Source organism: Rhinolophus hipposideros (assembly GCF_964194185.1).
Source record: "Rhinolophus hipposideros genome assembly, chromosome: 13".
Classification (NCBI taxonomy): domain Eukaryota; kingdom Metazoa; phylum Chordata; class Mammalia; order Chiroptera; family Rhinolophidae; genus Rhinolophus; species Rhinolophus hipposideros.
Genome location: NC_138059.1, coordinates 22,180,962 through 22,204,591, shown reverse-complemented (window position 1 = coordinate 22,204,591; position 23,630 = coordinate 22,180,962). Strand labels below are relative to the sequence as shown.

At 33.1% G+C, this 23,630-nt stretch overlaps 1 pseudogene across 1 annotated transcript; it reads right to left on the bottom strand.

Annotated features, from left to right (window-relative positions):
* Nucleotides 1-265: 265 nt before the first annotated feature.
* On the bottom strand, nt 266-1,346 carry LOC308506763 (heterogeneous nuclear ribonucleoprotein A1-like; annotated as a pseudogene). The gene has a single exon. The product of its transcript is annotated as a heterogeneous nuclear ribonucleoprotein A1-like (transcript).
* Between the last annotated feature and the right edge of the window lie 22,284 nt (nt 1,347-23,630).

Genomic DNA, 23,630 nt, shown 5'->3' with positions numbered 1-23,630 from the left:
CATTTAGGAATCAACAGCATGGGTGCAAAAAACAAAAAAAAACAAAAAAAGACTACATTAAAACCCTTTTTTTGGAATGCTTTACACTTTTCACAGAACAGAAACTAAAATAACCTGTTATACAATTAGTCACACATACAGTCCTCGAGGTTTTTGCCCATACACCTGAGTATTATCTAAAACATGTCTTCTTTGTAGCAGCTAGGCCCTGCCATCACTGTGCTTGGTTGAGTTCACAAATCTGTTGTAACCTGTAGCTTCCCTGTCACTTCTCTGGCTCTCCTCTTCTGCTAAGCTTTGATTCCTGGCAGTAATTGAAGACTTCTGCCACTGCCATAGTTACTGCTGCTGCTGCTGGAACCACCTTGGTTTCATGGTTTGGCAAAGTATTGACCTCCACCACCATTGGGACCAGAGCTTCTGTCTCCAAAGTTCCCTCCATTCATGGGTCCAAAATTTGAAGATTGATTGTTGTAATTGCCAAAATCATTGTAGCTTCCACCACCTCCAAAATGGCTTCCATCATTACCAAATCCATTACAGCCATCCCCACTGCCACCATATCCTCCTCCACTATGCCTGCCTCCAAAACCACCTTGACCACTGAAGTTTCCTCCACGACCAAAGTTGTCATTCCCACCAAAGCCACCTCCTCGACCACCAACGAAGTTTGCAGAACCACTTCGACCTCTTTAACTGGATGAAGCACTAGCCATCTCTTGCTTAGATAGGGCATTCTTTACTTCACAGTTGTGGCCATTCACAGTATGGTATTTCTGAATGACAATCTTGTCTACAGAGTCATGGTCATCAAAGGTTACAAAAGCAAAGCCTCGCTTCTTGCCACTGCCTTGGTTAGTCATGATTGCAATCACTTCAATTTTCCCATGCTGTTCAAAATCATCTCTTAGGTGGTGTTCTTCAGTGTCTCCTTTAATACCACCAACAACAATCTTTTTTACAGTTAAGTGGGCACCAGGTCTTTGGGAATCTTCTCTTGAGACAGCCCTTTTTGGTTCCACAACTCTTCCATCCACCTTGTGTGGCCTTGCATTTATGGCTTCATCCACCTCCTCCACAGTGGCATAGGTGACAAACCCGAAGCCTCTAGAGAGCTTGGTGTTTGGGTCTCTCATCACCACACAGTCTGTGAGCGTTCCCCATTGCTCAAAATGGCTCCTCAGACTCTCATTGGTTGTTTCAAAGCTCAAACCTCCGATGAAGAGCTTCCGAAGCTGTTCAGGCTCTTTGGGAGACTCTGACTTAGACTTGACCACCGTGGGAGGAGTGACTTTAACGATGCTTACTCGGCGGTGTCCACTGACAGAAAGGAGTGATCTAACGAACGTATCTAATTGGATTGCTTTTTGTTGTTGTTGTTGAGTTGTAAGATTTCTTATATATTTTGGATGTTAGCCCCTTATTGGAGGAAAAAAATATATACACATTTTAAGAAAGGTAAAAAACTATATTAAAATTGCACTGATGGTAATTGCTTTGAGCACCTCTTGTGATTGTAGAAGATAAACTTGACTTATATTCAGTTTTGTTATTGGTATATAATGAATATTGCAATTTTAATACAGTTTTTTCCTTTCTTAAAATGAGTATACTTTTTTTGGCACCCTCTGTATATACATGTTTTGTAATCATTACTAACCCAATACCATACTATTTTATTTTAATATCCCTATGTTACTTTCATTTTTCTGTTTTGTTCTTATATTTTTAATACAATTTTAAGGACTTATTTTATGTTGTAATCCCTAAATTTGTCATTTAAATATGAGTACTTAATCAATTCAAAAAGTAATATAAATAAAGAAATAGTTGAAGAATTGAATTTTTATACAAGGCATAATGAATTCTCCAAAAACATGGATGATCATAAAGTTTTTATTTGTCTTTAAAGAGGAACGATCTGAATACTGAGCGTGCTTAATTGCTTAGGATTTTAAACACTAGTTTGGATAGGACCGTAGTTTAAGCAAATGCAAATTTTAGTTAGATTGCATTCAATGAGCTACCTGCATTTTAATTATTTCCATAACGGTAATTAAACAATCTCTGCCAATGCATTGTTCTTAAAAGTGATTTCTTTCCAAATAAGTCCTCTGAGATATTCATTCACATGTACTTCACGGTACAAAGTATTCAAATGAGTACTGGCATCATGAATACCTATTTTTTAATTTACATGTTTTACTCAGTTAATTATTTTAAAGAGCTTTTTAAAAGTATCATTGAAAGCAGATGTGCAAATTGTCTCTCTTGATATGTTAGTATAAAAATGCAAGGTACTGAAAAGTGTCCCATAAGTAAATAATAGACGTATAACACTGTACGTTAAATTCCAAATCTGTTTGTGGCAATTCTGCCAAATCAGTTCAGTATAAAATGTTAAGAGTTTATATTTATACTGCATAGGAGGCAGTCTATATATTTATTTAACAATATTGGAAAGAATTGTGCATTCATATATTTTTACTTTTACATTTTAATATTTTATTTGTCTGATTGCAGCTATAATATTGTATTTGTAGGAATATCAAAAACATATAAAAGATATAACCATCTTTTTATTATCAACATATTGAAGTGTGTGTGTGTGTGTGTGTGTGTGTGTGTTTGTGTGTGTGTGTAGCAGAGGGGGAGGGAGAAAGTTGGGACATGACTTTGTGTTTAAGAGTTTGGTATGATAAGTTTGGTTTGGTAAGTCTTGTGGTTTAAGAGTTGGTATGATATAGAGTACCAAATGTGCTACGTAAGTTTACACTGTTTAGGAACCAATTTTCCATATACTAATGTCTTGATTTACTTTTATAAATTGAAACAGCACGGCCATAGATTTTTTGTAGTAATACATCAAAATATTTATTACTCATTCATCTAGCAATCTGGTATTTCAATGAGTTTAGTCTTAAAAAATGATGCAATATGAATTAAAAAATTATATGAACTCAAATGACATATTACAAAATCACATTGGGAAAATACATTGTTCCATTCTATGTCTATATTTATATTTATTTATATTTATCTTACTAATTCATATGTATAATGTTATTTTCAGATTTGATTCTATTACAAATAGTTGTACAAAGAAAAACAATAAAATAGAACAGTAATTGAAAATAATCAGAAAACATACCAGAAAAAAATGCATATAAGAATGTTATCCTAAATATCAAAATGTTGATTATTTGAAATTTAAAATATTACTGTCAGAAAATATTTAATGAAGAAGTGCAGAATATTCTGTGTCTGTTGTTTAAAGGGATTACAAATGATTTATTAGGACATTTAAAAAATGACAATATATTCACATCTATGTTAAATATATAAAACTGTTGAACTAAATTAATCATAGCATAGAAAAATTTAAACCAAAACATGCCAAGGAGAATGTGAAAAATTTTAGGAACTATTAACTAGATTCAATTGAAAAATAATGTCAAAGAATCATGACCAGCGCAAAGCAACAGGTAAAAGTCTTCTCAAAATGTCCTTTCATTAATCCACAAACAAATAATTTTGAGCAAATTTAATTTTGGAGGAACACAATAAACTGGAGACATCCATATTTATTTTTTCTTTTATTTATATACTTGATTTTCAAAAGCAAAATAATAAAATTACATGTAAATACTATTTGTACCTTTATGTGTCATGTTAATAAGGAATACCAAATTTACCTTAGAATTATATTCATTTATTCAGCAGAAAGAAAAATAATTATTTTTTGGCACTTATAGTTGATTGAATGCTCAAATTATAATGGTGTGACTTCCAACTCAAGTATAACAGGCATGGCGTGAGTGTTTAAAAAATCCTCATAAAGGAAGCCAAAACTATACCATACATGGAAGACAACTGGAACCACATATCAAAATAAAGCCAAATAATGTGAAGCTGCAGCACTGCATAAAGCCTGCCAGTGGAAAATTGTCTCAATATTTCAACATATCCTTTCAAGATCTATTCCTGTATCTGAAAATAGAAGTCACCTACAGGCATTTGGAATCAACATTTTGCTGATGTGCAGATTAAAAGTCATCAGAAATACTAAGGCAATATAAAATAAAACAAAAATAAAGGCTGGAATAATATCTATGAAATCCAAAAAGTGGCATCCAATAAATCCAATAAAACTATGATGGTAAGTCAGAAAATCATTGCTGGTGATCTTACAAAATAACCATTTTAATTATTTATTAATAAAATGTAATTAAAGTGAATAATATACAATCAATTAAAAAAAAAAAAAAAGATTGGCCCAAAATTAAGATTGAATCACTGAACTGCCAAATAAATTTTATGCAATTGCACCAATTGTGAAAAAGTAGGATGCAGAATTGGAAATAATAAGACTTCAGAAATTGTGGATAGAGCACAAATTATCTTACGCATCTAAGAGAATTTTAGAAGGAGAAGCTGTACAGAATGTTGGAAAAACAAAACTTAAATATATAATGGCTTGGAACTTTTAAGTTTAAACTTTAAATAGAAAATAAGAAGAATAACCAGAATTCTGAAGATGTTAGTTACCAAGTAAACTAAAATGGAAAGGAAATACACACACACACACACACACACACACACACACACACACACACACTTTAAGTGAATAAAACACAAGAACACTAAAAATCAAGGTGAATATCCTAATTTTAAAGCCAATAGCAAAATAATCACTATAAGAAACCACCCCCATAAAGCATAATCGTCTTGCCTTACTTATTTTTTCTCACTGGTTATCACTCACCATTCTATTATATTTTCTGTCCAGTACAAGGTAGGTTATGAAAGCACAGGGGCCTTCTGTGGTTCAACACTGTGTCTTACTAATGAGAAAACTGTGAGTCTAGACATTTTTGTGAATAAAAAAATCACATTTAAATTTTTAAATTAAAAATAAATGAATTTATAATATTGGTCAACAGGTTAGGTTGATATAAATTCAATATACATAGCATTGTTATTCACCACAGCAATTAATATGACAGAAATCTAACAGAAAAACTACAGAAGACAATAAATATCAGTCATCATTTCCAATAATATGTGAATATGTACTTTGTCACCAATAATTTACAAATGTAGAATACTACCATAAAATAAACACACAGAGCAATGAAATACAAGATAAAGTATAGAAAAAAATTACAAAATTAAATGAGTGTAAAATGTGGCATTGTAAAGCAATGGAGAACAAATAGTATTGGCAATGTTTCATTTTCTTATATAATTTAATGAAATAAATTCAGCTTCAGCACTGTTGATATTTTGGACAAGACAAATATTTGTAAAAATACTGATAATCATTCAAGCATAAGATAATAAAGTGTGATTTACACATATGACACAGGAAAAACAGTACTACACAAGGGTATGCATATACAAGTGTATGTACACAAGGTCTGAAATTAAGTTCGTGAACTCATCCTAGAAAAAGTGCTACATACCTCATTGCTGAATATCACTGTAGTCACCTTTGAAGTACTCCCCTTGGGAGGGTATGCACTGGAGCCAGCACCTTGTCCACCCTTCAAAGCAATTTTGGAACTCTTTTCCTGGAATAGCCATCAGAACTCTTGTCCAATTAGCCTTGATGTCCTGAATGTCATCAAAATGTCTTCCTTTCAATATGTGCTTTATCTTCAGGTAAAGAAAGAAGTCATTGGGGCCAGATCGGTTGAGTAGGGAGAGTGTTCCAATACAGTTATTTTTTTACTGGCTAAAAACTCCCTCACAGACAGTGCCCTCTGAGCTGGTGCATTGTTGTGATGCAAAAGCCATGAATTTTTGTATAAAATTTCAGGTGGTCTAACTTTTTCAGGCTTTTCAGCACTTCCTATGGGCTCAACACAGGCAAGATGGCACCCACTGCAGGCTGCATAGAAGCAGGATCCCTCATGGAGAAAATGCTGACTGTCCTCCAGTCATCAACCTGAAGCCACACATCTCAGTCTGACCCCCACCCCCAACTGTATGTTTTAGAGGTCCCCCAAGTCACCATCCCTCTGCCGGTGTCCAAGATAAGTGCCTGCAAGTGAGTGTGTCAGTTGTTTAAGAGAATGTCTGGGTTTCCTGCAGTCTCTGTCCCACCGAAACTGTTGGAATCCTCATTCTTTTTCACAGCCAGATCTTGTGGGGCTCCTCTTCCCAACACTTGTACTCCAGTATGGGGAGCCTGGTGTGGGGCTGATGTCTCTTACTCCTTTGAGCGGGGGGGACCTCCATGCTTGAGGTATCTGTCCTCATTCTCAATCGCCACATAAAGTTTTAGGGCCTGTTCCATGTCTCTGCCCCTTCTACCAGTATGGACATCGCTCCTTCTTTATGTTTTTAGTTAAAGGACATCTGTTTGGATATACTTTAGATGGTTCTCCAGGTTGACTGTTCTATAATTTAATTGTAATTTTAATGTGTTCAGGGAAGGATACAGGGACAGTGTTTATCTAGTTTACATTCTTGGATCTCTCCAAAAAGTTCTTTTTTTCTTTTTTAATCTTGTCACTTGTGCTGATTTTTTTCAGATCCTTGTAATACAAGTTTTGCTATATTTAGAGTTACTGTGGGATCAATTATACATTTTAATTTTATGGGTTTTCCTTATTTCCTTTACCATTAATATATTAAATTAATTGAAAAATAATATGGATATTATAAATCAAATGAGGAAAATATGAAGCAAGAATATGAAGACATAAGGGTCTTCCACATTGTTCCCTCCTTAAACATAATGAGGAGGTAGGTTTGATTAGAGCAGCTTTGATTCCAGTCCCCTGCAATTAGGCAGAGATATCAAAAAAGCAACCTTATTCCCTGTGGAGATTGAATCTATATCCAAACACTATTTTAATGGAAAGAGAAAAATAATAATGTCATAAGGTGAATAATTTCTGCTTGCTGTCAAAAGATGAATTGCTTGCTGTATTAACTCCCATTAACAGTAGGTTTTTGTAAAAAAAGATCAATTTGTGTTTATTTCTCCATGCTTTTCTGGACTTTGTTGCTCATAAATTCTGTCTTGATGGACCAGTAGATGTAATAATTTTATAGTAACATATCAAGAATGATAACATCAAAGTCTAACATTCATCAGTATGTCATTTATACTCACATTTTTGTTGCACTTAATACTAAGCACTTAGAATAATGAACTCCTTTCAACTTGATAACAAATTGAATCAAAATTTAGTTTTACAAATACTTTGTTTTCCTATTCTATTTTCATTTTTTTAAAGTGAAAATGAGATATGCAATTGTTTACTTTTGCTTGGTAACTATATTGTATTATTACCTTATATTTTGGAGAAAGTTCTAAACTCCAACTATATTTTACATTCCTTCAGAACTGAATTGAATATCACAACAGGAAGATATTTATTCCTCAGTGATTAAAGAATTTCTGATATTTTTATGGTATAGGCTACCACCGGTACTCTCCGATGGTTATGCTAGCCTCGTTCTCTTAACTAGTTATATCCTTTGAAAGGTAAAAGCCAGGTTAGTTAGAATTTTTAAATTGGAATATGAACAGAAGATGCATTGAGATGAAGGGAATATTTCATTCCTTACATGTTTCTCTTTATTCTGTTTCCCTGGTTTTGCCTTTCAAATCTTTACAATGTTCTAATTATGAATAACCATGTTACCATGAGTGACTAAATGGAAAAAGAAATTGTTCACTGGTATTGATGTTGGGAACACAGACATTTGCTTTTGTTTTAACTGTTACTGCTTTCATGGAATTTGAATGAAAACAAATTCAGCTTTGATTTATAGCATAGGTCCACATATTTAACACCTCATAATTACAACACTGAGTCATATTATAGCTCTAGCTTATTATTTTTTCCCAATTGGAATGACAAAGCAGTCTCTCAAGGCTCTTTTGTTATCTGCTATACATAATACATATTTCACTTTACAGAAAGTGCTGATGACAGAAAGTGCTCCCTAGGGTACTTGTTCTTTTGAAAAAGAGTTCAATATCTACTATGTGATTACACAAAATATTAGTTTATTAAAATAATATAGAAGAATGCAGGGCTTCCATTTGATTCTATAGGGGAAACAATTTCTATTCTGCAAGCTGACAGGAAAATCTTTGTTTGCCCAGATAGCATCCTTGAAGGTAATGCACTTTTGCCTCCTTTTTAATTTAATTTTTACCAATCCCTATTATGTTAAAATAAATGTCATATATATAGGATGAATAAGGTATATATACACACACACACATACATATATATATACATATATATATATATATATATATATATATAATTATATGAAAACGTGGGATTCCATTTAGTTTTTAATTTTTTACAACTACTTTGTCCCTTCAAATAACAAACAGATTTACCATATTATTATTGTAAAGCATAATATTCCATTTTTACACATTAAATAGAATCCAGGTAACATTCAAGACACTTTCTTAAACATGGATAACATGGTTCATCCCATAACCCAGTACTGTTGAAAAAATGGTAAGGTGGAACGTAAAGACACAGACAGTTTTTCTCTTGCATCTCTGGTGGATATTGGACAGGAGAGAGTTTCTAGCTCCCTCCTCTGAATGCCAAACTTCTGCTTTGTATCAGTTCAGGATTCTGAGAGTGAGTGGGTTTTTAGTCTCTCCACAGGAGCTAAAAGCTGGTACATACTATTTCTCCCTCAAAGGTAAATGATATGGACTAAACTGCATACCCCTAAAATTCATATGTTGAAGCTCCAAGCCCCAAAGTAGTAGCATTTGGAGATGGTTTTTGGGGAGATAATCGGGTTTTTTGATGAGGTCATGATGGGGGTCTTCATAATGGAATCAATGCCCTTAGAAGAAGAGACACCAGAGAACTCAAGTTCTCACTCTTTTCCACACTCATACACTAGAAAGGCCATGTGAGCACCCAGCAAGAAGACAGCTGTCTGCAAGCCAGGAAGAAATCTCATCAAAACTCAACCATGCTGGTGCCCTGATATTAGACTTTCAGACTCCTGAACGGTGAGAAAATAAATTTCTGTTCTTTAAGCCACCCAATATGTGGCATTTTGTTATGGCAGCTTCAGCTGAATAATACTCTCCATAAACAAACCTCATACCTGTTTATTCTACACCTCAAATCTCTCTTTATTCTACACATCTGACCCCACCTCCAGCCCCTGAAAACCACTAATCTACTTTCCATCTATTTGGACTTGCTTATTTTGGCTATTTCATACACATGGGAGCATAAAATGTATGTGTTTTTTTGTTTGGCTTCTTTAACTTAGCATAATATTTGCAAGGTTCATCCAGGTTGTAGCATGTATCATAATATCATTACTTTATATGGCTGAAGAATATGCTATTTTATCACTTTATGGATGTATGGATGGTTTCTAACTTTTGCCTTTTATGAATAACACTGCTATGACTATTTACAGGTTTTTGCATGAACACATGTTTTCAATTGTACTGTGATATACTTAGCTTGGAATTGCTTGGAATTGGTAACTCTCTGTTTAACATTTTGAGGAACCATCAAACTATCTTCCACAGTAGCTATACAATTTTCCATTCTCACCAACAATGTATGAGTATTCCAAATTCTGCACATCCTTGCCAATACTTGTTATTGCTTATCTTTTTTATATAGCTATCCTAGTGGGTATGATGTAGTATCTCATTGTGGTTTTGATCTGTATTTCCCTAATGACTAATGATGTTAAACATCTATTAATGTGCTCAGTGGCCATTGGCATATCCTCTTTGGAGAAATGTCTGTTCAAATATTTTGATATCTTTTATTTGGGACATTTGTCTTTTTATGGTAGAGTTCTAAAAGTTCTTTGTATACCATGAATACAAGACTTATCAGATATACAGTTTATGAAGAGTTTACCTTATTCTCCCTTTTGGTATTATTTCTATATAAATATTACATCTAATATATTACCACCCCTTTCAATACAGTGTTTTAATTTTTGCTTTATCAAATTATATGTGTTTTAATAAGTTAAAATAAAAAATATAGTCACTTATATTCACTCATAGATATACCTTTTATCCTTAATCTCTTTCTGTTTATCCCAATCACTATTTAGTATTATTTTCCTCCAAAATGACTAACTTCTTTTAGCTTTTCTTATAGCAAAAGTTTGCTGATGATAGTGTTTCTGTTTTTGTTTTATCTCAGTATATCTTTACCTTGCCTTATCATGCCTTCACTTTTCTTAGGTAGATTTGCTGGAGAATGGATTCTTATGTGAGTTTTTGTTTGTTTGTTTGTGTGTTTGTCTGTTTTTCTTTCACTATAGCACTGGGGATATGTTACTCTAATGTTTTCTGCCTTCCACCATATCTTATCAATTTTCCCCATTATATACCATGTTTTTCTCTTGTTACTTTCAACATTTTTCTTTAGTTTTCACATTCTACACTTTATTCTGATGTGCCTATAAGTATATATCTTTGTGTTTATCTTGCTTGGGGTGAGTTGACTTCTTGAGTTTGTTAAGTAATGCTTTCTACTAATGATGTAAGTTTTCAGCCATTATTTCTTCAAATGTTTCTTTTTTTGCACATTTCTGTCTCTCTCCTCTCATTCCAGGAAACCAACTACCCAATGTTGCATGACATCATATGGTCCCATTGCACAATGATATTCTGTGTGTTTTCCTTATTTTTTCCTTTTGGTTCTTCAGACTGAGTAATTTCTATAACTCTTTCTTTTTAGTCACTGATTGTTTTTGCATCTGCAATCCTATGCTGATATCATCTACAAAAATTTTAATTTCAGTAATCATAATTTTCAAGTGTAGAAATCCCACTTTTTAAATAATTTATATTTCTTCTGTGGAGATTATTGATCTATTTATTCACAAATGAAATATTGTCTTTCAATTTTTTTAATATACTGTTTTATTTCTTTTAACTTATTTATAATAGCTACTTTAAAATATTTATCTGCTAAAGACAACATATGGCTCCACTTATAATCCCTTTCTGCCATTTTTCTTATTATGGGTTGGCCATACTTGTCCTTCACATGTCTAGTGGTCTTTGATTGAAAACTAGGCAATATAGTAATATTTTGTGGAAATTGAATTCTCTTATGCTTTTCTGAAGATTGTAAGAATTTTGTATAATAGGAAGTTGTGTGGATCCCATCTACAGTATGTGCCTTCTTAAAATCTCTGATCTCTTTTTAACTTTCCACTGCTATTTTTCAATCTGGCCCTCTCTGAGTTACCCCTTCTCCAGATGAATTATTAGTCAACCAAGAATTATAGCAGAGGATACTTACCCTGTCTATATGTTACTAGTCTCTGACAATTCTCCAATCTCTAGTTGTTCCCATTAGCTTTGTACTTTGTACTCTAACACTTCAAGTCTTTTGTAACCAGAGCTATGCACAGTCAAGGTAAGTGCTCATGTAAAAAATAAATAAGTAAATAAAACCTTATGTGTATAATATAAATGTATAATTAATGTCATCAGAATTTTTTTTTATAGTAAGTTCTTTAGAGACCTTTTCTATTCTTGAGGAAATGAAAAATGGCAGATGGATATATTTATTATGTAACATAATGGTTTATCAGATAATTTTGCCAGCCATTTTCTATACAAATATCTTTAATAGTCTACATAGATATAAAAATCATGATTCTGATCAAGATATCCATAAACACAATTTGAGAAAGAAACACTAGTCTGGGGGCCATGATCACACTCTGCAGTTCCAATGGTATGCTCAATGTGAAATGTGGGTCTTAGGACGTAGGATAAAGACAAAGAATTTACATGTAAAGTAGGATATACATAGGATCAAGACAAAAAATTTACATGTAAATCAGGACACACAGCATAAAGAATTATACATTTCATCTTGGACCACAGGAAATACTAATAATATCTGGCAGAACATTTAAGTTGACTAAGGAATAGAAATCCTCTCTCTAACAAAGATATAGCATGTTTCAGAGAATGCCTGAATGAATAGCCAACCTCATTAGGGATATAAACATGCCTCAAATTAATTCACACTCATTCTGTGCTAGCAATATTGTCACCATTAGTCGATTTTGTCATTCACATAAAACAACAGTATCATTTATTTTTTTATTTTATTTTATTTTATTTATTTTTTTATTTTATTAGCTTCAGATGCACAAGACAAGGTAATACTTAGACGTTCATTATTTATATCCCTCACACTGTAGATCTCCCTCCCCCTCCCCCCATCCACTATCTCTCCGACATCGCACCGAGCCATCACATTATATATATAAAATTATAGTTGGCATTCACCATTGTTCAGTTTCAGGTGTACAGTACATTGATCAAGCATCTACATCTTCTCTGAGGTGGTCTCCCAAATGGGACACGTGTCCATCAGATACCGTTCAAAATCTTTACAACATTATTGATTATGTTCCCCAAATTATTTTTTAAAAACCCTGAGGCCATTTTGTGAGTTACCAACTGTTTTCTAATCCCCTCACCTTTCCCCTTATCCCCACCCCGCCGCCCATCTAATAACCCTCAGTTTTTCCACAGTATCATTTATTTAATTTCTATGTTACGTCTCCATCAATTCACTTCCCTTAAAGTTTTCTCTGACTCAATATTGTTATCATACTTGTGACAGAAGACACCATATAATCCCTGTCTGTTTTTTATGTTTAGTTCAAATAACAACCATATTCACACACCAATATGTTAATCCATTTCATAGGGATATATTTGCCCTCTCAACTTGCACAGTATTTACTATTTATAATATTTATTTTATATACGTAATATATAAAATTATTCTCCTCTTATCTTTTAAAATGTGTTACTTACATAAAATATTTTATACTAAACTAGATTATATTATTTTTGACAGCAAAAATATATATCTTTATTATCTCCAACTTATCTTGAAAAGTTCCTTAGTCAGAAACACTTAGAAATTCTTTTATATTCAGTTTGAAAAGTAGGACACACAGAAGGACACCACCGAAGGACCACAAAATCCCTCTCAGAACCACTTCTTAATCTAACTAAAGCTGTGACAACCATTTATTTGCAATTTTCAAGCAGCTATTGGATGACATTAACTTTCCTGATACATGAGATAAGATAGTCAGTAAGGAGAGTTCTCATTGTCCTGCTGTTGCACAAAACTTAATGAAGATTCACTATATTTGATGATCCCTGGTATTTGTGATATCAGTCTAATTAAGCTTAGTGAGAAAAAAGTAACAAGTTTTCTAAATGTTCTAGTAACATACATACATGTCAGATGATGAAGGATAAACCCCGCAAAGATTCAGAGAATTTTATGGTCTGGGGCATTTTGAGACATAGTCAGTGAAAGGAGAAGTTCTGTTTTGAATTCCGTACCCCTAACAAAGAGCTAGAGTACTTAGTATTATTTGAGGGGTTGGGAAGGTGGGGATTGTGGATTAAGTAAGCTTTACCACACCTAGAAATACCGCTTCTACTAATTTACTGATTACTCAGGAAACTGTCAAGATTTGTCTGCAACTTAGAGTAAAATTTACTCTACAGTCTTGGCTATCATTTAAGAAGTCTTGCCATTTAGGGCAAATAACACAGAAGATCTAGGGATCCTAGCCGCATACATGTGGGTAAAGATGATGCAAGGTATTTCTTTAGCAAGAAAGCCCTTAAAACAAAGCCACGTGCTGTGTCTTGGCTGAGGGTTATATGCCATTTAAAAATAACTGCTGATGTGCCACTGGATATTACTAGAAATTGAACTGATTTTAATAGAGAAACTAGGTGAGTATGTGAATGATGGTTTGGTTCATCTGGGTTCAGGCCCCAGAAAGTTCTGAAGACGCACATGAATATATTACATTGATACCTATCCTTCACCTCACTTCCTTTTTCTCTGGAAATGTTCTTTCTAATGAACTGTGGAAAGAAAGCCTCAAATCCTATCGACGCATGGTTCAGCACAACTTGTTCAGCTAGCTGTACATTGACCAAGAAGGCCTTACCTTTCCCTTCAGATTGACTAAACTTTAGTGCAGCCTCCTTCCTTACTCCAGGCCCTTGACCTCCCTTTTCTTAGAGCTTTCACTTTAGGAAACCTGTGATTATAAATTCTACCTCGGCCCCTTTAAGATATAAATCTTCTCCCAATCTCCTGTTAATTTTACAACCCAGAAATATCTTTCTCAAGGCCATGGGGGTCATCCTTTTAAAAATGTAATCATCCAAGAAGATAGTGCCAATTCTCTGTGGGAGGGTATGAGCCTAAGTTCCCTAAGGACAGTCAGTGAACACAGTTGGCCTAATCACGTTGACCAGCCTCACCTCTAAATACCCTTTAATAATTTTCTATTAGCTCACCCAGTGTTTACTACGTTTGTTCCAGCTTAGTTGAGTTAAATCTGTCTTGCCATTTCTTTCTTGCCTATTTAACAACATCTGGTGTGATTTTTCTTTAACAGTGTAGAATGGCTGTGTTTGTGGAGCTTGACACAAGGGTGGCAATAGAGAACACTGGTAATGGGAAGACATGAAAATTGATTTAGTAGAACACCGCCACTCCCCTCATCCATTCCTGTACCAGCCAAAGTAGCTTTCTTTGGACTCTCCCTGTCCCCAGTCTTTCTCATGAGAACTCAATGAGGTCCTCAGAACAACCATCAAGAACATCAAATTCGTGTGTCTGCGGCAACCCAGGTTATTCTATACTCTAGTGCTTCAGCACTTCAGTAAACATTTTAGCAACTTTGTAACTGCCTGAGAGAAGCCTTGTCTTCCTTCTGCTGTCAGAGATTTCAATTTTTTTTTTTTTTGAGGCATTATTTTCCCTTTGCTTTCAGGCTTTTGATTGTCATATGAACTCAGCTTTCAATTAGGTTCAGAAAAGTTATCATTTTGCAAAGTACCTGATTGTTACTAATAGTCATGGTGGGAGTGATGGTACTTCTGGCTTCTACATGTTAGACAGAAAATGGAAGTGTTTGCCTTTAGCATTTATAGTAATGAAGATCTACTATAAACTTAATCTCTCTGCTTTTCCTGGTCTGTTAATGTCTTTATTTCACTTTTCTTTTAGAAGCACATATTGACTATATATTTAAAATCTTGGTTGACCATTCTTTCTTTTCTTTTAGCACATTAACAATATTTCTCTACTATTCTTTGAGCTGTATATTTCTGATGAGAATCCTGAGGTCATTCTTTTTCACTGTTTCTTTGTATGCACTGTGTCTTTTTTGTACTGGTCCTTTAAAGATTTTTCTTTATCACTGTCTTTTATCAATTCAGTTTTAATTTAACTTTGTGTTATTATGTCTTCTTTGGGTATATTTTACTTAGAGTTTAATGAGCTTATTTTTGGAAATTTTTCATTAAACTTAGAAACTTTTTAGCTATTGCCATGTTTCCCTGAAAATAAGACCTAGCCAGAGCATCAGCTCTAATGTGTCTTTTGGAGCAAAAATTAATATAAGACCCAGTCTTATTTTAATATAATATAAGAAGTGGTCTTATATACTATAATATAAAATATAACATAACATAACATAACATAACATAACATAACATAACATAACATAATATATACCGGGTCTATAGAATAGAATAGAATAGAATAGAATAGAATAGAATAGAATAGAATAGAATAGAATACCAGGTCTTATATTAATTTTTGCTCCAAAAGATACATTAGAGCTGATGGTTCAGCTAGGTCTTATTTTTGGGGAAACATGGTATTCCTTCATATATCTATCTCTCTCTCTCTCTCTCTCTTTCTCTCTCTCTCTCTCTCTCTCTCTCTCTCTCTCTCTCTCTATATATATATATATATATATATATATATATATATATATATGTATTTATACAATCTAACTTCTAGAACTACAATAGCATTCATGTTAGTTGGCTTGATCCCTAGGATCACTGAGGGTTTTTTCAAATTATTAGATTTTTTTTCAATATTTCTCTGTGATTCAGTTTAACTATGTTCTATTGCTGTATTCAAGATTAGTGATATTTCCTCTTGCAACCCCTCATCTGATCTTAATCTCATTCAATAAATTCAATCTCTTAATTTTCCAATTTTAGTAATTCCACCTGTTTCCTTTTCTTATTTCCTTATATTCATGTTTTCTGTTTTATCATTGAGCATATTTATAACGTCTCCTTTAAGGTCACTGTATACTGATATCATTTTCTGTCGTTTTAAAATCAGGTTTATTTAAATCAATCAGAAAATTCTGCTCAAATTTGAGTCACATGTGCTGCTTCTTTAAGAACATAGTAATACATAATCAAAGACCAAACATTGTGAGTGTTAAATTGTTGAGGTTTGGATTTGTTTTTCTTCCTTTAAAATACCTGTCATGTTACTTGCAAATTAGATTGACCTTTCGGACGTTGGTAGAGTTATTGTAGTCTTTACTTGCATTAATTTAGCCTTTACTATTAAAGCATGATTTCCTTCTTGTTCTAAACTGATAGCATTAACTGTTCAACAAACCCTTGATTCTATCTGTATGATCTCAAACTTCTCTCACCCTATGTGTGTTCTGTGAATCATTCATTACTTGCAGCTATTTTTGTTTGTTTGTTTTGTTTTCTGTTGTTTGTTTGTTTCTGGGCTAGTGGCATTTACTTTCTGTATGATCAGAATATTATGATGTCAAAAAATCCAGAAAAATATGCTGCAGCTTTATAGCTGTTATTCGATGTATATCCCACATGCCAGGGATTATACCTACAATTTCCAGCAACTTCCAACATTTCAAACTCCAATTTCTTGTTCCCTTAGCTCTGAGACAAACGTTCTTTACTTCGGCTTCTTCTTTCTTGTTGTGTCCCATGCTATGAAGGTTGTGGGGAGTGAGGAGGGTGGCACAGTGTCAAGAAAGAGAGTAGCCAAGAATAAAGTGCAAGCAGGGCTAATGGACTCCAGCCTCAAGGACTGAGCCCTGAATTGGGCCAATGCATAAGTTTTATTAGTTAGGTGAGGAAGTAAAGATATAAAGCTTGTCAATTTCAAGATCTGTGAATCCAATACATTATAATAGGAAACTGATTCAAGCCAATCACCCTTGCCTGCAGGCTGTGGAACCTGTAAGTCTCAGGATATATGTACTTCCCCAAGGGACAAAACCTTTATGCATATGAATAGATGGAGACCACATCATTGAATCTCTTCCCCTGCAGGTTGTACAAAGGAATGCATCCACAGAGGCAGAGGCTCTGCTTAGCCAGGGGAAGGTGGAGGGCTGTGCCCACCTCTATCAACCCTGTGGGTTCTCCTGCTGGTCCCCACACAGCTCCGCCTGGCTTGGGTTATCCCCCACCCCCGTGGAGAGTCTTAGCCATCATTGGCTGACCAGTCATATTTTGGGGCCAAACAGGGAGACATGAGGTGTAAGCACAAAGGTGAAGCAAAGTCCCTGAAAGGATCTGTCTCACAGACTCTCCTTTCTTTAGGGGCAGGTAGGAGGAGACAGACAGGTAGACTGCTGCATGGCAACACTTTCTGAACCCTGGAATGTAAATGTCCCCCAGGCAGAAAGTTGGGGTGATATTAACATTCCCCTCATTTCTTTCCCTTGCTTCAGGATCACAGCCATGTGCTTCCTGTTCAACAACTGAAAGAAGTAGCTGCTTAACATAATTTGTCCAGTTTTCTATTTTTTATGGTATATGGTAAATCTGATCTCAATGACTACATCATGGCCTAGAGTAGACATCCTCACAAGTTTTTATTTAACAGCTCTCTGAACCTTTTAAAACATGAATAATTTTAATTGAATCACTTTTCTTTATTGAATCCAGCTGTCATGTTTGTCTGCTCTAAGCTACTTCACCATTCCCAAAGTGAAGTCACAAAACTTATTTTTAGCAAAGGGCTCTAATTGGTTGGTTTCCTTTTCAACATTCACTTTGCATAAAGCTAGGAAGTTAAAAAATAAAGTCAATAATCTGAGATAGGAAAAAATTTCAGGCATCTTAGATCACATAATGTACTAGATACAATATAATACTATAAAAATTAATTAATTCTTAATAAGAGTATAACAGTGTAGTGAGTTGAATAGACAAACTTCGTGTCTACCCAGAATTCCAGATGTGACCTTATTTGGAAATAGGTTCTTTGTGGATGTAATTAACATCAGATGACATCATCTGGATTAAAGTGGGACCTAAATCTAAAGACTGATGTCCTTAAAAGAAGAAGAGGAGACAAACAGAGACACAGAAAAGAAAGTCATGTGAGGGTGAAGGCAGAGATTGGATTTATGCTGTCATAAACCGAGTTTCTACAAGGATTGCAAGAAGACACCAGAAACTAGGAAGGAGCAGAAAAGGATTCTAATCTAGACCCTTCAGGAAAAGTATAACCCTGCTGACACCTTGATATCAGGCTTCACGAAGTATGAGAGAATACATTTATTTAGTTGTAAACCACCAAGTTTGTGGAAACTTATTACAGCAACCCCAGGAAACTAATGCTAATAGGAAACATACATTCGGAATATAGGAATTATTATTACATTAAGCTTATAGTTAAGGAAATTGAGGGAAAGAACGTTTTAAGTAATTTTCCTAAGATCAATTGGTAAGAGTTTTACAAAGACAAAAATAAATTGAAATGCTACCCTGCGATTGTATCTCTTTGCACAATGTCCAGGAATTAAAACTACAATTATCATTTATTATCAGAGTGAACACTTATATACTTCAAACTATAAACTTATTTTTAACAAGATCTGTTACTATTTCTTTGTGTTATATTATGACAAATTTTACTTAACCTTTTTGTAAGTCAGGGGTAGAGTTATAATTAGTCTATATTAGTAATCATAAATAAGAAAGGGGAGAGAGAGATTTTTGATTGATGGTAAATAATAAGCTTGTGAAAATTACCTGGTATCCTTTACTCTTTAATACTTTTGTCTTCCTTGAATGTTTGTCTTGCAAAATGTGTTCAATTTTGGTTAGGTACTGCTTTTGTTATTCAGTCAAATAAGGGGAATGCTCACTTAGATGAAAATAATAGTTTTCTAACATTTAACTTAATGAAGACCTAATGGTTTTTAACTAATTAGTGGATATTGTGAATCAAAAATTTTGATGATACTTTTCAAAATATTTGCCACAATGATTGCTCATATTTGAAATTTCAAAGCCAAACATCTATCAAATTTACTATAGGGATGTTATGTGGTTTTGTTGGCATAATTCATTCTTCATTTCTCCTCTAAAATTACGAATGATAGCCTCTTATGTTTCTCACAGTTTTATTTAGAGAAGTTTCAATATTTCAAAACTTCTCAATCTTTTGGAGATCAGTTACTAACCATTTCACTTACCATTTATTCTTCTTTAGAAAAGACAAAATTGACTGAATCTGAGCAGGGAAGTAAGTGTTGAAGGAAAATGTGAAATGTATCTTTTATCTGAATGGTATACATTTTTTCGCTATTTTCTGTGGTAACATTTATGAGCTAGGCTGGGTGCTTTTTCTGTTTTTTAAGTAAGCACATATGAAAAAAAAAAGTGTTGATTAATTTGGATGCTGAAGTTAGAATCTTATTTATATCCCAGTTGGATCAAGGAATTTTGGAGATGCACTAGCTAACTTCCTATTAAAGCAAGCTTTGCATAATTCCTACTGACTTTTTCAAAACACAACTTTCTTTTGTCATCTTTCTGCTGTCTGCCAAAACCCTAACTGAAATGTCAGCTTAAAGAATATGTTCTCCTGAAAGTACATGATGGATTCGTGTAGGAAAAAATTAAGAGAACTATTACAACTAAACATTTATTTAATAAAATACATTTTTATTATTTTATTATAAATGGCAGTTTTATGGCACTAATGACTTATTTCAGGATGTAATACATTTCTATTTTTCAGGATGAATAAGACAAAAAAAGGTGTTTTGAGCAAAATGCCTTTATAATTTTTCTAGTAGAAAAAAAAGCTGTCTGTGTCTTGAGATTGCATGGAAATATCTTAAAACTAGTAATCCACATAATTTCAGTCTAATAAAAAGTATGAAGTAGTGTATAGCAACACTTAATTTGTGTATGTGTTATATTAATTGTGATAGATAATTATCAAAGTACTCTTGGAAAGTTAATTTTCATATGATAGCATTACCTCTTTATTACTTTCATAAATATTATTTTCTTGATGTGACATAATGAATAATTCCACCGTATATATTTCTGTACATTTGATAGTTTTGTCATATTATACACTTAAGATATAATATTCACACATGAAAATAGTCATTATTATAATATATTACCTCATTGGAAAACATTTTTTATCCTGTTATATTTTTCCTTTATCGTTATATTTTCCCCTTGTTATAATTATTTGCTAATAGGTTCTAACCATGAAACTGGTAATATGTGTGGCTAGAAGTTTCTTTGTCAAGTTTTACTTTTGAGATGAGTGGTTAAAATTGTTGGAATGACTCTGCTCTACATGGTTATTCACAAATATTAGATTCTTCTACCATGTCTTTCCACCTTTTACTGGAGTTTTGTTCATATTTACTTTTTCAAAGATGACTTCTGGCATGTTTAGGAGTAAGATCTCAGGAAAAGGAAAGACAGATTTCAGGGGAGACATTTTCTTTAATTAAGTGAGGTGCAATTGGTACACAACTTTTGTTTTGTTTCCATTTGTGTGTATTTAGGCATATGATCAGAAACAACAATTTTAAAAAAATGGAAGATATATTCTACATCTGGATGGCCAAAGGAGTAGGTAAACTCTCTTACTGGGGAAGAAAGGAAGACTCAATTGTAATCAAAATTTTCCCAGTTAATTATAACATTTTCCACAATTAAATTTATGCATATTTAATTTGTTTTATACCACATAGTATAAATTATTTTAGTACACATTATATTAAATATAGTTAATTTCAATTAATTTGTTGATGCAAATTTTATTTACCAAGAAGTCGGACAGTGCACCTTTAAAAACGCTCTGACTATGAAGAGATAATCAAAACATTATTAAATAACTTGCATATCAATGAGCATAGAACTATAAAGTTGAAAGTCAAGTATATTATTTTATTTATCTATTTATTTTTTTGTATATTAAGTATAAATATCTTTGCTTTGTAATTCTGAGGAGGAAATATTTTCTGACACTCCCCTATAGTAGTGGACATTTCTTTATTAATAGGATCTTGGACACAAGTTTATTTCCTTTTATGCCTATGTGAGTAAAACAGTGTTTGCTTCTGTCCCTCCCTCAGCAGGGACGTTCAAGGAATACTTACATTCAAGGAATAACAGTTTCATCTTCTGAATAAAGAATTTTACCAGGTTCCAATATCTATACTTCCTCTTAAACATTTATATTATCCAAAGCCCCTCTCAACACAATACAAACTCTTCCATATCATCATGGCAAACACAATTCTACCTAAGTATAGTGACAGCTAAGTATAGTGACTATCATTGTAGTGGAATTAAAATATACTATTGCTACCTTTTAAGTTATTATGACATCAAATTTCAGAAAGGGGAAGAGAATAAAGAAACACATTTACTTTGGAAATGTTTGAATACTTCTTTTACAATTCTATTAAAACAAAAAAAAATAAAGCTAATATTATTTAAATATTTCTAATTAGTTTTGTTTTTAAATGAGTTTAATCTATTACCTATCATCTATTATTTAGTAGCTATTACCATTAAGTAATATTTATAATTTTCGGATTTTGAGAATGAGTAAATACTTGTATTTTTCCTTATCAGAAAGCTATAAAATGTTGCAGATTGGCAGAAGTTTCTTTTTGTTTTTCCTTCTTTTTTTCTGTCCAATGTGGAAAGCTAAGTCCCTAAATTGTCATAGGTCATATGTAACACCTCCATATTAGAAAGCACATGGTTCTCAGTGCTGTAAGAACAAAAATGATAAGTTTATTTCTGAGTTTCTGCAATCTTATGTAATCTACTGTCATAAAAATTGGGAAAACAATTGTAAAAATTATGTTTCATCACAAAATGAAATATATACTTGAAAGAAAAATCAAATTCTTAACAAAATTTAAAAATTCCCTTAACCTCAAAAAGAAACACATTTCACCAATTCTCATTTTTTTTTTCTTCTAGCAGTTGTTTCTATAACATTAAATTATAAGTTAATTGGTCTATTTGGACTTAGAAACTCTGACATTATTGACAATATCTCTATACATTTATTTAATAATGAATTGGTATGCAGATTGTATAAAATATTCTTACAATATTATAGAAAGGTAATAAGCAACATAAATATTGGGTATAATATTTTACAATCACTTTATATAAGAAGATATACAAATGACCAACAAACCAAAGGAAATATTCCCCAAATTATTAGTCACTGGGGAATACAAATTTAAGCTACTATGAGATATCACTACACACTCTTTAGAAAAGCAAACATTTAAATATCTGATGATCCCTTGTTCTAGTAAGTATATGAAGCAACTAGAATTTTCACACACAGCTGGTGAAATGAAAATGGTATTATAAAAACTCAAGAAACTGTTATCTTACAGTATTAACATAGGTTTTCCATATAACCCTACAATTTCACATCTAGGCGTTTCCACAGAATGAGAAATAAGAAGAAACATCCACATGAAGTCTTGTACATGCATTCTTAGTATCTAAATTCATAAAAGCAAAAGCTAGAAAGAACAAAAAAACAAAATAAAACTGTGCCTAGCAACATGAATGGATAAACAACTTATGATATATTAATACAATGGACTACCACTCAGCAATAAAAAGAACCAAAGTACTGAAACAAAGCAATATGGATGGTTCTCAAAAATAATATTAAGGAAAGAAGACAGACAAAAACTACACTCTATTGAATTCCCTTTGTATGAAAATCTATAAAGACAAACCTGTTACTGAGACACAATAGAAATCAGTGATTTCTTGTGGCCAAGGGAACAGAGGAATTGATTGGGATAGGGCATAAGGAAAGTTTTGTGGTAATTAAAACCTACTATATTGTGTGATTTCACAGATGCATGAATTGGTCAAAACTCATTATTTATTGACACAACACTTAATCAGTTGCTTACACTGACACATATGTAACAGATATTTATAAAATTATTCTTAGCTAGAGAGCGTCTTCAGAGAAAAATCTGCATACATGATAGTAGCACCAGATGTACTCCACTTGTTTAAGGATCATTTTTTTCCTCAAGTTCAACTTGTGGTTCTTCCCAGCATAGAACACATGAGCAAATGGCCACTGTAAGTAAATGGCCCCTAGGCTCTAATTTTGAATTTAGGCCCAATCAACTATAGGGTGTCCCAGTCCATCTTAATAGGAAAATTCCTTCTCAGGGCTCACATTAGATAATCTTCTTCCTGGGATCCTCAATACTCATTATCTTTTGGGAGAATCCAATTCTAAGGAAGCTAGAATGATGCAAAGGAAAGCAAGGCAAAGAAGAATGTGAGTAAAAACAAAAAGAATGCTTTAACAAGCTGATGACTATCCTAAAATGAGCTAGGAAGAGTCACATCTGATTGTTCAACGACTGCAAATCTCAGCAACACATGTTCATAAAATGGAGAAAGGAAGAGATTATTTTTTTTTTGCCTTTTC